General features: G+C 41.5%; 1 protein-coding gene across 3 annotated transcripts in view; it reads left to right on the forward strand.

Moving 5' to 3' along the window:
• SLC6A1 (solute carrier family 6 member 1) overlaps positions 1-13069 on the forward strand; it is a 280638-nt gene that overhangs the window by 79488 nt on the left and 188081 nt on the right. Inside the window, exon 2 of one of the 3 annotated variants that reach the window (XM_077452110.1) lies at positions 5046-5178. The exons of the other annotated variants lie outside the window; for them this stretch is intronic. The gene's annotated coding sequence lies outside the window, so the exon portion shown is untranslated. The remainder of the gene's footprint in view (positions 1-5045; positions 5179-13069) is intronic. 3 annotated transcript variants of the gene reach the window in all.

Genomic DNA, 13069 nt, shown 5'->3' on the forward strand with positions numbered 1-13069 from the left:
TTTGAAAAAAAATTCTCTAAAAATTTGAATGTTGTTTCAAAATAGTTCAAGATTTAATTTTCTTTTAACTCAATTAATTCACTTAATTAGATATTCAAATGAATGGACTTTACCAAACAAAAACTATACACATTTTTGGAGTACATATGATAAAAACTTTCCATCCTGCTCAAATTTTCTCTTTGCTATTAATTAGAAAAACGACTGAGCGTTATTACAACATTCTTACAATGAAAAATATTGAACAAAATTCTGCTAATGTATACTAAGCTTTGGTTGGCTTACTTATAGTGACGTGCCTATGCAATGTTTTTCAGCACAGACGCCTATAACTTCCACTGGATCAAATAACAATGCAGAAGAGTTATTGGGAGATAGGGATGGAGCATTGTCATCCTATAAGAGGAAGTGCCTGAACAAGGACCTTTATTACAGAATCACTAAGTGTTTTTTAATTAAAGTTATCAATTTAACAAGATCAATTACATTAACATGTAAAAAAAATTGTAAGCCCTTGTACACACGGTCAGACATTCCGACAACCAAATCCGTCGGATTTTGTCCGACGGATTTTGTCTGAAACTGTTGCATACACACAGTGGGACAAAGTTGTCAGAAAATCCGATCGTACTTAATGTGATGACGTTATTTCGTTAGGACAGGACTACGTTCAGGCTAGTAGCCAATAGCTTTGGTCTAGGAATTTGATCTTAGCATGCGTGGCACTTTAAATACATCTATTAACAGACTTAAGGCAGATTAGTTCAACTAAACTCAGTTATGTACAATGATTGCTTGTAAAATTTAAATATGTTGAAATGGGTCACAGGTTGCAGTTACTAGAAGTCATGTCTGCATTTTAGTTTTTTAAATTAAGAACTCAATCAAATATCATTCTAGGTTTTTTTTGTCCCAATAGGTGGATGTATCTTATAGAAGCACACATGGCATGCCCAGTGCCCACTAATCCCATAAACGTTAATTCTTAGTTCCTTTCCACGCTACTGCCCACATTAAAGACCAGTTGTTAACAGGGCAAATTGCTAACTCTACTCTCAACCCTTCTGCTTTCTCAGCAGCTATGGCAGAACAGGAAATTCTCACAAGGTACAATTAGGTCAGATGCCAGTCAACCAATTACCAGTATGATTTTTGACTGTGTAAGGATACCCATGCAAACAGAGAGAGAGAGAAAACATACAATCTTGCTGCAGGCAGGCAAATCCAGACATTAGCAAGAATGCCATTGGCAGGGTCATCTGATTTTCTATTACTAGAAAAATTTTATTGAAGCGCAAAAAAGCAGTGTATTTTGATGTAATATATATATTTATGTTATAAGTTCATTCCATGTCAAATCCCGTCAGTTTACATTTATTACATTTTTATGATTGAAAACAGCATTTAACTTGGAAGGTACCTAGCTCTGAAAGATACCTAGCCGATTCAAAATAATAATAAATAAGACTTTGCTGTTTTCAAGAGAAAGTAATTTCTATGATTTTGTGAGATCAGCTTGCTGTAATCCAAAAGCTTTGGACTGTTACATGTTTTCATTTTGAAAAGCAAGCATGGTATTTGGGTTGGGAATCATAGTTATCCTTTCTTTTGTGATGTGTGAATAAACAAATGTTTGCTACCTAGTTTGATAAAGTGAAGGGCTCTATAGCATACCAAAGATAAACATCAATGATTGGAGAGTCTGAAACTGAAAGTAATGGATTCATTATGTAGTTCTGACTACACTTCTTTTTTCAAAGGACTAATCTAGGTAAAAAGCCCTAATATCGATGGCAATCGCATTATTGATTACAAAGTCAACCTAATAGTTACATAGTTAGTCTGGTTGAAAAAAGACACAAGTCCAATTAGTTCAACCAATATTCCAATAGTTGTTTGTAACATGGGAACCTTCTTATCACCTGCCATACCCATCCCCCCATCTAACCCCATTCCACCCACCAATAGGGACTGACCCCTGTCTGATGTGTCTGACCCATTATAATCTAATTCTCCCTCCCCCCTCAATTCTAGTTTAAATAATCCTCCAGCCTTCCCATGAACCTCTCCCTCATCACAGCAGTCCCTCTTCCATTTAGGTGCAAACCATCTTTAGTATACAGGTTATACTCCAGTGAAAAGTGCTTTAAAAACCCACATCCGTCCTTCTTACACCAGGTCTTTAGCCATGCATTCAGTTCTCTAATCTCCCCCTGACTTTTCTGTGCTGCACATGGTGCAGGCAATATTTCAGAGAATATCACCTTGCAGGTCCTTCCCTTCAACTTGCAGCCTAGTTCTTTCCATTGATTATTAAGGAGCCTCCACCTTCCATATATTCTGTTATTGGTTCCAACGTGCAGCCTCTTCATCTACACTGAGCAAAATTGTAAACGCAACACTTTCGTGTTGTCCCCTATTTATCATGAGCTGAACTTAAAGAGCTTCAACTTTTGCTATGTACATAAAAAGCCTATTTCTCTCAAATATTGTTCACAAATCTTTCTAAATCTGTGTTAGGGAGCACTTCTCCTTTGCCGAGATAATCCATCCACCTCACAGGTGGGGCATATCAAGATGCTGATTAGACAGTACGATTATTGCATAGGTGTGCTTTAGGCTGGCCACAATAAAAGGCCACTCTAAAATGTGCAGTTTTATCACACAGCACAATGCCACAGATGTTGCAAGTTTTGAGGGAGCGTGCAATTGGCATGCTGACTGCAGGAATGTCCACCAGAGTTGTTGCCCTTGAATTGAAGTTTCATTTCTCTACCATAAGCCGTCTCCAAAGGCATCTACAAAATAGGGGATCGTTTTATGTTTTTTTATTATAAATTTTTTTTTTTTTACTAGTAATGGCGGCGATCTGCAATTTTTATCGGGACTGCAATGTTATGGCAGACAATTTAGACACATTTTTGGAACCATTGGCATTTTTACAGCGATCAATGCTATAAAATTGCATTGCATTGATTACTGTGAAAATGGCACTGGCAGTGAAGGGGTTAACCACTAGGGGGCAGTGAAGGGGTTAAGTGTGTCCTAGTATGTGTTCTAACTGAAGGGGGATGGGACTGTGCAGGGGAGATGACAGGTCTTCATTTCATACTCTGTGTGAACAGACAATCTGTCTGTTCTCCCCTCAGAGAACCGGAAACTGTGTGTTTACACACACAGATCTCGGTTCTTGGTGTGCCCCAGCGATCGTGGGAGCCCAGCGGTGATCGCGACTGCTGGGCACTCTCATCGGCTCCATGGGCAAGCAGGGGGACATGCACCTGCCCCCTAGTGGGCATCTATAGTACCGACGTACCATGATGGCGATTCGCTCTGCAAAGCCATGTTGCCGCAGTATAACTGCGGCAGCTGGTCGGCATGCGGTTAAGCATGTTGGGGATGCTCTGGATCGGCATATCCGACAGCGTGTTCCAGTTCCTGCCAATATCCAGCAACTTCTCAGAGCCATTGAAGAGGAATGTATCACCATTTCACAGGCCACAATCAACAACCTAATCAACTCTATGTGAAAGAGATGTGCTGCACTGCGTGAGGCAAATAGTAGTCACACTAGATACTGACTGGTTTTAAGACCCCCGACCCCCCCAATACATTAAAACTGCACATTTTAGAGTGGCCTTTTGTTGTGGCCAGCCTAAGGCACACCTGTGCAATAATCACGCTGTCTAATTAGCATCTTGATATGCCACACCTGTGAGGTGGATGGATTATCTTGGCAAAGAAGAAGTGCTCACTAACACAGATTTAGACAGATTTGTAAACAATATTTGAAAGAAATAGGCCTTTTGTGTGCATAGAAAAAGTCATAGATCTTTGAGTTCAGCTCATGATAAATAGGGACAAGCACAAAAGAGTTGTGTTTATAATTTTGCTCAGTGTATGAACCGATAAGTTGTAATATATTAAATGTTTATTTTTGGGTTTAGATATGCTTTAAGTATATGTTATTTATCCTAGAAGGGCGGTATGAACTAAAGTTTTTACTGTGTTTGATGTAGCTAAAGTGGAATTCCAACATTATACACTTTTTTTTGGCACAATTAGCAATCTACAGCAGGGTATAATAACTTTGTATAGGGTAAAGATGTTTCTACTCTACCCATCCAGGAATGTCTGTAAATCTTCAAGACATGATATAAAATAATGATTCTTGATTAAAGGTTATTGGCGCTACCTCCACCCAGTTAATTTCAGTAACACTCTTTGCTTCCTCAAACCTTTTATGTCTATCTATCACCTTAACGTGTCCCCAGGGACTATGTGAATTAAACCCGTGTTCCGTATTTTATCTCAACAACACCCCATTTATCCAACACCTTAAACTCAAGGCAAAAATTGATTGCACCCCACTTTGTATCACCTAAGTGAGCTAGTGCCACTTATTTTACATATAGTTTCATTAATATTTAAGAATCTCAGATCAAAAAGATATAAATATAAATACGAAAAATAAAATAAAAAGTGATTGGTAGAGGCCTCTGCCGTAGAAAAACCTAACCACAAACCAAAAAGCCAAAAAACACAGAAAAAAAACACAGAAAAAAAGGGGAGAAAAGAACCCCCAGAAATTTTAGTGTTTACCAGTGCCAAACCTCTTCCTAATTGGGGAAGAAAACTATCTCCAATTTTCATACAAATTCTTTGTGCTAGTTATTAAATATTAAATACACCAGATCTCCTTATATTAATAAGTGTAAAAGGAGGAAGCACAAGATTTCCTCATGCAGTAATATCCAAAAAAATATGCAGTAAACAAAAAATCAAAAAAGACAAAATATGTGAAAAGTCCAATTTCATCCAGTGGTCTATACACCAATCCACGAACATGTGAGAATGTGAAAGGGTCAAATGAGACCAATATATGTAAGAAATAAACAATAAAAATATCATAAAAATATTTCAGTCCACATTGAGTCTTCTATAACCGTATCAATGCAATTACGCCTCTTCAGAATACAGGAAAGGTGACTTTCGTGAGATTGCCTGCGCTTTATTAGTGACTTTCGTGCTTGTTCCCCCTCAAGGATCCCCACTCACCAGATCCATTCACCCCCTAGGGGGTTATACGCCTGTAATCTGTATCCTATTTGTCCGAAGATTCCACCATCCAGTTATATCTTCAATGGGTCCTTCTCAAGGTCTTTTAAAGAGATGCAGGTAAGTCCTTATATCCAATAGTGATTCCTCAAATAAAAGAAAATTCCCTCATGGTGTAGTATTTTTGATTATAGTTGGGAAAGAGGGGAGAACAGTCTGATATTCTTCTTTAAAAGCAGGTATTTTTAGTTGTGTAGAAATAGTAGGAGGCTAGTTTCCACTTAAAAATACTTTATTACAAAAAAAGCTTTATACAACACTCTGTGTAGAAAAAGGGTTTTTTTTTATGCAAGATGCAGTCTAACAAACCATGCATCAGCATACACCGTGTATAAGTTGTGTTATACGGCTCAAAAAGATGTAATGTAACAACCCTTTTTCAGCAAAAAAAGAGACAATATAAAATATAAAAAATAAATAAAAAGTAAAAAGAACAAATGCAAGATAAGGAAATATAAAGCACTGATTCCGGAGTGCAAAATTTTTTTTTTATATATGTACCAAAAATCCACCAGTTATGGAAAAAATAAAAATCAAAATCAAAATGAAAAACAGAATCACCTACGGCCCTTTACATAAGTCTGCAGAGTAACTGCACTTAATCCCAAAAAGCCCTATTCCCCCAGTGCTACAGTCCCCTTGCTACAGTGGGGTTAAATGATGGTCTCCTCTGGGGGCCGTTTGTCAGGCTTAGTTTAGGTTAGGAATGGAGCTACGTAGGTAAAAAAGCCGAAAAAGAAAAAACATTAATGTTAAAAGAATTTTAAAAAGTTATCGGGCTTGTTCCCACTAACTTCAGCCCAAGTTCTCAACTCGCCGGTCCGCCGTAGAGACAATTCCCCTGAACGCGCGGCGTACGTTCCAGGCTGCGTTCCAGCGGGTCCAGGCGCACCGGAAGTGACGTGTGTGCGTAATGACGCTGTACGCGTTTCGTCAGAGACGTCCTCAGCAGCGATGATATAAAATAAATATGAACGTTTCCAGTAGGCAACAATGGACACTTGAACAGACTTAAACCATATGACATTGTATTATAGCGCAGCACCAGCAGGAAGATTTCTGAGTCACTTATACAAGTTGTTACTTTCTCATGGTCACAGTTTGCATAAACTCAGGCTGCGTACACACGCGGGGACTGTTCGCTCAACCTTGTCCACTGAACAGTGTTTCAGCGGACAGTCCGCCCGTGTGTGGGGCTTCAGCGGACAGTTTCAGCGGACAGTCTCCTGAACAAGGTTTTTCGGAAATTCCGAAAAACTGTCCGCTGAAACTTTGTTTGAGCGAACAGTTGCCGCGTGTGTAGGCTTGTTCGCTCAACTTTTGAAATGAGCAGACTTTTCCCGCACGGAGAAAAGTCCGCCCATTTCGAGCGCGTGTACAGGTAGGCGGGGCCCGCGAAGGAGACGTTGCGGGCACCGTCGCCTGGAATGGACTTAAAGGGACACCCAACGGCGAAAAAAATCGGCGTGGGGGTTCCCCCAAAGTCCACAACAGACCCTTGTCCGAGCACGCTACCCGGCCGGCCAGGAAAGGGGGGGGCGAGCGAGCGCGCCCCCCCCTGAGCCGTACCAGGCCGCGTGCCCTCAACATGGGGGGTGCCTTGGGGAAGGGGGGACCGCGTGGCCCCCCCACCCCAAAGCACCTTGTCCCCATGTTGATGAGGACAAGGGCCTCTTCCCGACAACCCTGGCCGTTGGTTGTCGGGGTCTGCGGGCGGGGGGCTTATCGGAATCCGGGAGCCCCCTTTAAGAAGGGGGCCCCCGGATACCGGCCCCCCACCCTATGTGAATGAGTATGGGGTACAATGTACCCCTACCCATTCACCTGTGAAAAAAAGTACAAAAAAAAAACACAACACAGGGTTAAAATATTTTATTGCACAGCTCCGGGGGTCTTCCGTCTTCGGGGGTCTTCTCCGGACTCCTCCGCTATCTTCTTGTAGCTCTTTTGCTAGCGGAGGAGTCCGGCTTTCTTCCTCCCTGCCGCCGGCCTCTTCTTCCGACTTCGGGGGTCTTGTCCCCCTCTTCGGTTCTTCTGCCGGGCCACCGCGCCTTCTTCTAGCTCTTTTAGAGGCGGTGGCCCGGTCTTCTGTCGCCGCTGTCGCCGCCTTCCGTTCTTCTTCTTCTTCTTCTTCTTCTTCTTCTTCTTCTTCTTCTTCTTCTTCTTCTTCTTCTTCTTCTCCAGGAGATGTTGACAAGTCGCTCTCTCCGGCCGGAATGCCAGAGCCGCGCTGTGCTGCCACTTATATAGTGCCAATGGGGCGGTGTCACATGGTATATGTCACATGGGTTGGTCACATGGGTTGATGTCACATGGTGACCCCGCCCCCTTACGATGCCATAGTCCCCATGTGACATCAACCCATGTGACATATACCATGTGACACCGCCCCATTGGCACTATATAAGTGGCAGCACAGCGCGGCTCTGGCATTCCGGCCGGAGAGAGCGACGTGTCAACATCTCCTGGAGAAGAAGAAGAAGAAGAAGAAGAAGAAGAAGAAGAAGAAGAAGAAGAACGGAAGGCGGCGACAGCGGCGACAGAAGACCGGGCCACCGCCTCTAAAAGAGCTAGAAGAAGGCGCGGTGGCCCGGCAGAAGAACCGAAGAGGGGGACAAGACCCCCGAAGTCAGAAGAAGAGGCTGGCGGCGGGGAGGAAGAAATCCGGACTCCTCCGCTAGCAAAAGAGCTACAAGAAGATAGCGGAGGAGTCCGGAGAAGACCCCCGAAGACGGAAGACCCCCGGAGCTGTGCAATAAAATATTTTAACCCTGTGTTGTGTTTTTTTTTTGTACTTTTTTTCACAGGTGAATGGGTAGGGGTACATTGTACCCCATACTCATTCACATAGGGTGGGGGGCCGGTATCCGGGGGCCCCCTTCTTAAAGGGGGCTCTCAGATTCCGATAAGCCCCCCGCCCGCAGACCCCGACAACCAACGGCCAGGGTTGTCGGGAAGAGGCCCTTGTCCTCATCAACATGGGGACAAGGTGCTTTGGGGTGGGGGGGCCGCGCGGCCCCCCCTTCCCCAAGGCACCCCCCATGTTGAGGGCACGCGGCCTGGTACGGCTCAGGGGGGGGGGGCGCTCGCTCGCCCCCCCTTTCCTGGCCGGCCGGGTAGCGTGCTCGGACAAGGGTCTGTTGTGGACTTTGGGGGAACCCCCACGCCGATTTTTTTCGGCGTTGGGTGTCCCTTTAAGTCCATTCCAGGCGGCGGTGCCCGCAACGTCTCCTTCGCGGGCCCCGCCTACCTGTACACACGCTCGAAATGGGCGGACTTGCCTCCGCCTTACGTGGGCGAGTCCGTTCATTTCAAAAGTTGAGCGAACTGTTTGGCAAACAGTTCGCTGAAACAGTCCGCTCAAAAAGTGCCGTGTGTGGGCAAGTCCGCTCATGCAAATTTTGAGCGGACTGTTGCGGCAACTGTTTGACGAACAAAGTTTCAGCGAACAGTCCCCGCGTGTGTACGCGGCCTCACAGTAAGCAGATCTCCCATGTACCAACACCAGGGTCAGATTTTAGACCACTGAGGTCCAAACATTGCTCTGTGCATGCAAGTAAAGGGTGTTGTGATAATAACATTCTCAGATCCCACTGCTACAACCAGAATGTGAAGTCTTACACAATCAGCTTCAACCCGTGCACAGATTTTCCAGTTCTGGGACAACAATCTAAGCACCAACAAACTGAGGGTGATTGTCACTGGGAAAGGTAACTTTACTGTTATCTTTTACACACACTGCATTCGTCACGTGTTTTAACAGAAACATGCACTACAGAATATTGACATGCATTAAAAAGGGGATTACCTCAAGAGATAAAGCGGTAATTCTCCCACTCTACAAGACTCTGGTCTGGCCTCACCTGGAGTTTGCTGTCCAGTTCTGGGCACCAGTCCTCAGGAAGGATGTACTGGAAATGGAGCGAGTACAGAGAAGGGCAACAAAGCTAATAAAGGGAATGGAGGATATTAGTTATGAGGAAAGATTGCGAGCACTGAACTTATTCTCTCTGGAGAAGAGACGCTTGAGAGGGGATATAATTTCAATTTACAAATACCACACTGTTGACCCTACAATAGGGATAAAACTTTTCAGTGGAAGTGGGTTTATTAAGACACGTGACCACTCATTAAAATGAGAAGAAATTAGATTTAACCTTAAACTGCATAGAGGAATCTTTGCTGTAAAAGTGGCAAGGATGTGGAATTCCCTTCCACAGGCGGTGTTTTCAGCGGGGAGCATTGATATTAAAAAAAAAAACTATTAGATAAGCACCTGAACGACCACAACATATAGGGATATACAATGTAATACTGACATAAAATCACGCACATATGTTGGACTTGATGTACTTGAGTCTTTTTTAAATCTCTCCTACTATGTAACTATGCATGTCTATATCACTCACTGTCTCGTCCATATAGGAATGGAACAGAGTTTAAAACACATGAGCTTTTTTCAAAGAGGCAAAAGTTTTTAATCTCTGATTAGCATGCCAAGATTCAGTGTAATAAATTTTAATATACCGTATTTATCAGCGTATAACACGAGCCGGCGTATAACACACACCCCAAGTTTAGGAGAGAATTTTAAGGAAAAACACTTTTTGGAGGGAAGTTTAACCACTTTCTGCCCAGTCTATAGCAAAATGACGGCCTAGCGGTGGTTCAGTTATCCTGACTCTATGACGTCCTTCAGGATAACAGCTGCCACGCTGATTATTTATCATGGAATATGAGTTTGGCTCTAGCACCTAAAGCGGACTCTGAATGTATATTTACTGAAACCATTGTATGGCCAACTATTATGAATGGTCTGCATAAGGAGCCTTTTGAGGATTCTGGCTAATGGAGGTTTTTGACATCCAGCTTTGCTGCTAGCTTCTTCTTTCCATTTAACTTTCTTCATTCTGTCTCTCAGGATAAGCTGCATTCCATTGGAGTTTTTATGAAATACATTATGTCACCTTTTCTGGCTGCCCACCACAGACATGATATTTAAGTTTGACTATTTTTTTTATGTCACTGACTTGATAATTACGGAGAAATCAGAGTGTCATTGTGGTCAGTATGATTTTCCTATTCCCTCCACGTAGTTTGGGGTCCGTCAGACCTCATTATCATTATAAGCGTGACTACTCCCTTGTACGTTGAAGGCATTGTACACTGCTATTTTGTTAGATAATACAAATGCAAATTGTCACAAATACATACATTCATGAATCAATTTTAAGGTGTCAATTAGCACACAGGAAGTCAATATAAATATCAGGGTTTGACATCCTAAATATTCTGATTTATGTCTGTAAGGTTTTGTTGATCCCATGATAGGAGTAACATTCATGACAGACTGAAGGTAAACATGTATATGAGCCAAAGTGTTTATTCTGGAAAGATAGCATCTTGATTTACTTTAGGTTCTCAGAATCTGATATAACAGTAATTGTGTGTTGTGTATGGATAAATGAAAAATAAGCTTTAAAATGCTGATTGGATGTAGTGACATTTTGCAAAGAGACAGAGGTGTACTGCTATAGTGAAATCTCACATGGGAGCAATCTGAAAGCCAAAGAAAAAAAATCCAGCCAGCAATTCATTTCAAGGGTACACAACCAAAACTAATGTTATAGTAGGCCTTGAAATGATAGCTACCATTTAAACTCACTTATTTTTTACTTCTCTCCTTCTGTCTGCCAGCAGCTTGGTCATAATTTAAACATACTCATTACCAGGCTCCTGACAGTTCTTCCTTGTAGGCATGTAGGATCTTTCCTATGAACTCTTCAAAATTCTGCACAGCACTATCTTGACCATCTGTGGGCAGACCTTACATTGAAGGGAATAGTGTACACAGAGCACAAGCACTGTTAGTATTGTGCAGAATTTACCAGGGAAATGCTGGATTATAGGCGTAATAAACTATAACTGACTTTGGACGGAATAAAGGGGAACAGTAAAAGATACATACACTAAAAGTGATATATTTCCCCAGACTAAAAAATGTAAATCCTTCCTTGCCCTGTCCAACAGCTACACATACAGGGGTTGATTTACTAAAATTAGAGTGTGCAAAATCTGGTGCAGATGTGCATGGAGGTCAATTAGCTTCTAACTTCAGCTTGTACAAATAAGATTTGACAAAAAAAAACTTGGACGTTGATTGGTTTCTATGCAGAGCTACACCAGATTTTCCACCCTCCAGTTTTAGTAAATCAACACCAGTGTCCATTTAGACCTCATTTTGACATTGTCACTCACCTAAATTTGATTTTTATTATTCAAACCTCAATCAAAATTAATCAAATTAATATTTTAACAAGGGACGTTCATGTACAAAAACGGTTGGATAAATATTGCTCACATTCTTTCACAGCGTGTGATTATTCTAGCCGATAAAAACTGTAGGAGTTTAATTAAACATGTTGTCTACCAATTTCACAAAAAATTATGTTAGCAATGTGAGATATCTAGCAATGTCAGATTCAATTTCCACCTTCAACATTTCCTTGCCATATGCAAGTCTTTGTAGACGTGATTCAGCAAGGGATAAGAGCACCACAGGAGGAGGGATCCTTGGGGTTGTTGCTGCTTGTTCAATGAAATAAAAGCTTTAATAGCTTAAATTCACCATGGGTCTTAGCTCAGAAATAATAATCATTCTGGATTGTTTGACACATGATTTATGTTAGCTCTAATTGATTTGAATGAGCATTTGGAGTGCCTCAGTTGTCTACACATTAGTAGACTGTGCAATGGGTGTGTTTAAGTAAAGCATAAATAGTACATAACCAGAATTGTGTTTTCTATGATCTTGTGGTTGGGGAAGTTGATGTGACCTTCATAGCTCTTATGTTCCTATTTGGTGGATTTGGATCCAATAGGGTTTATAATAAAAAAAAAAGCTGTCCATTCCACACCCCAAAAGTAACACCAGGCATATTGCCTTGTATCCCCACTGCAAGAATAAAGCGATCAGTTGACTCCAGCCTCCAGCTTCGACTCAGCATCAGGCAAATGTTTTTGAACAGAGACCCACTACAGCCTACATTATAAGACTAATCTGGAGCTGAGGGGAATCGGGAATCGAGTTCTATCTCAGGTCCAGTGCCTGGGACAAAATATATGAATTTGGAGTTAAGTGTAGACTACTTTAGTACCTCCTGTCTTAGTACACTACTAAGTGATTCTTCTAGACCCTTTCCCATCTATTAAAATTAGGCAAAAGCGTTTTTTAGATTTGGATAGAGTGATGAGTGATTAAAACTGTGTCAGGTTTTTATTGCTATCTCTGTCCTCTTTCCTCACTCTAATTGTCCTAATGTCATCTGAAATGAAATGGAGGGTAAATGCTAATGTTTTAGTTGTTACCACAACAGGAATAGAAAGGAAATCTTTCAATGGAACACGTGCTCCTGTGACAACTGTCCAAAGGGGGATGCTCTTTACATTGTAAATATGCACATTGTAAACCTAATAAAGCACAAGAGGGATATCTCCCTAATAAAACCAATGGAAAAGGAATGACAGTGATTTTAACCCTCCCCTACTACATACAAAATTAGAAAAATGATATGTTGACTTTAGTTATACTTTAAACTCAAGGAAAGGCTACACCTAACCCCAAAAACTGCTTTAAGAAAAAAATAAGTTACTTTTTTTTTTAAGTAAAGAGTAGAGTAAAGGTGCTTTTCTGTCTGTATTTACATGTTGAGTTCTCATCATCTAAACAACAATTCATGGTAAAATGCCCTTACACTGTTGTTTTGTGACTAAAGAAAAGCATCTTAACGAAATGATAGGCTTATTCACTTATTCTATAGGGCAACATATGCTCTATTTCAATATTCTTATTGATTTTTATAGTGTACTTGCTGGAATATTAACATGTTCCTTACATATTGTCCAAAGTGTGCAACAAATAGAAAACCACATATAAATAGAAATAGTAAAA

Source organism: Lithobates pipiens, unplaced genomic scaffold (genome assembly GCF_037356315.1).
Source record: "Lithobates pipiens isolate NorthernLeopardFrog02 unplaced genomic scaffold, aLitPip1_a1.2 Scaffold_23, whole genome shotgun sequence".
Taxonomy (NCBI): Eukaryota; Metazoa; Chordata; class Amphibia; order Anura; family Ranidae; genus Lithobates; species Lithobates pipiens.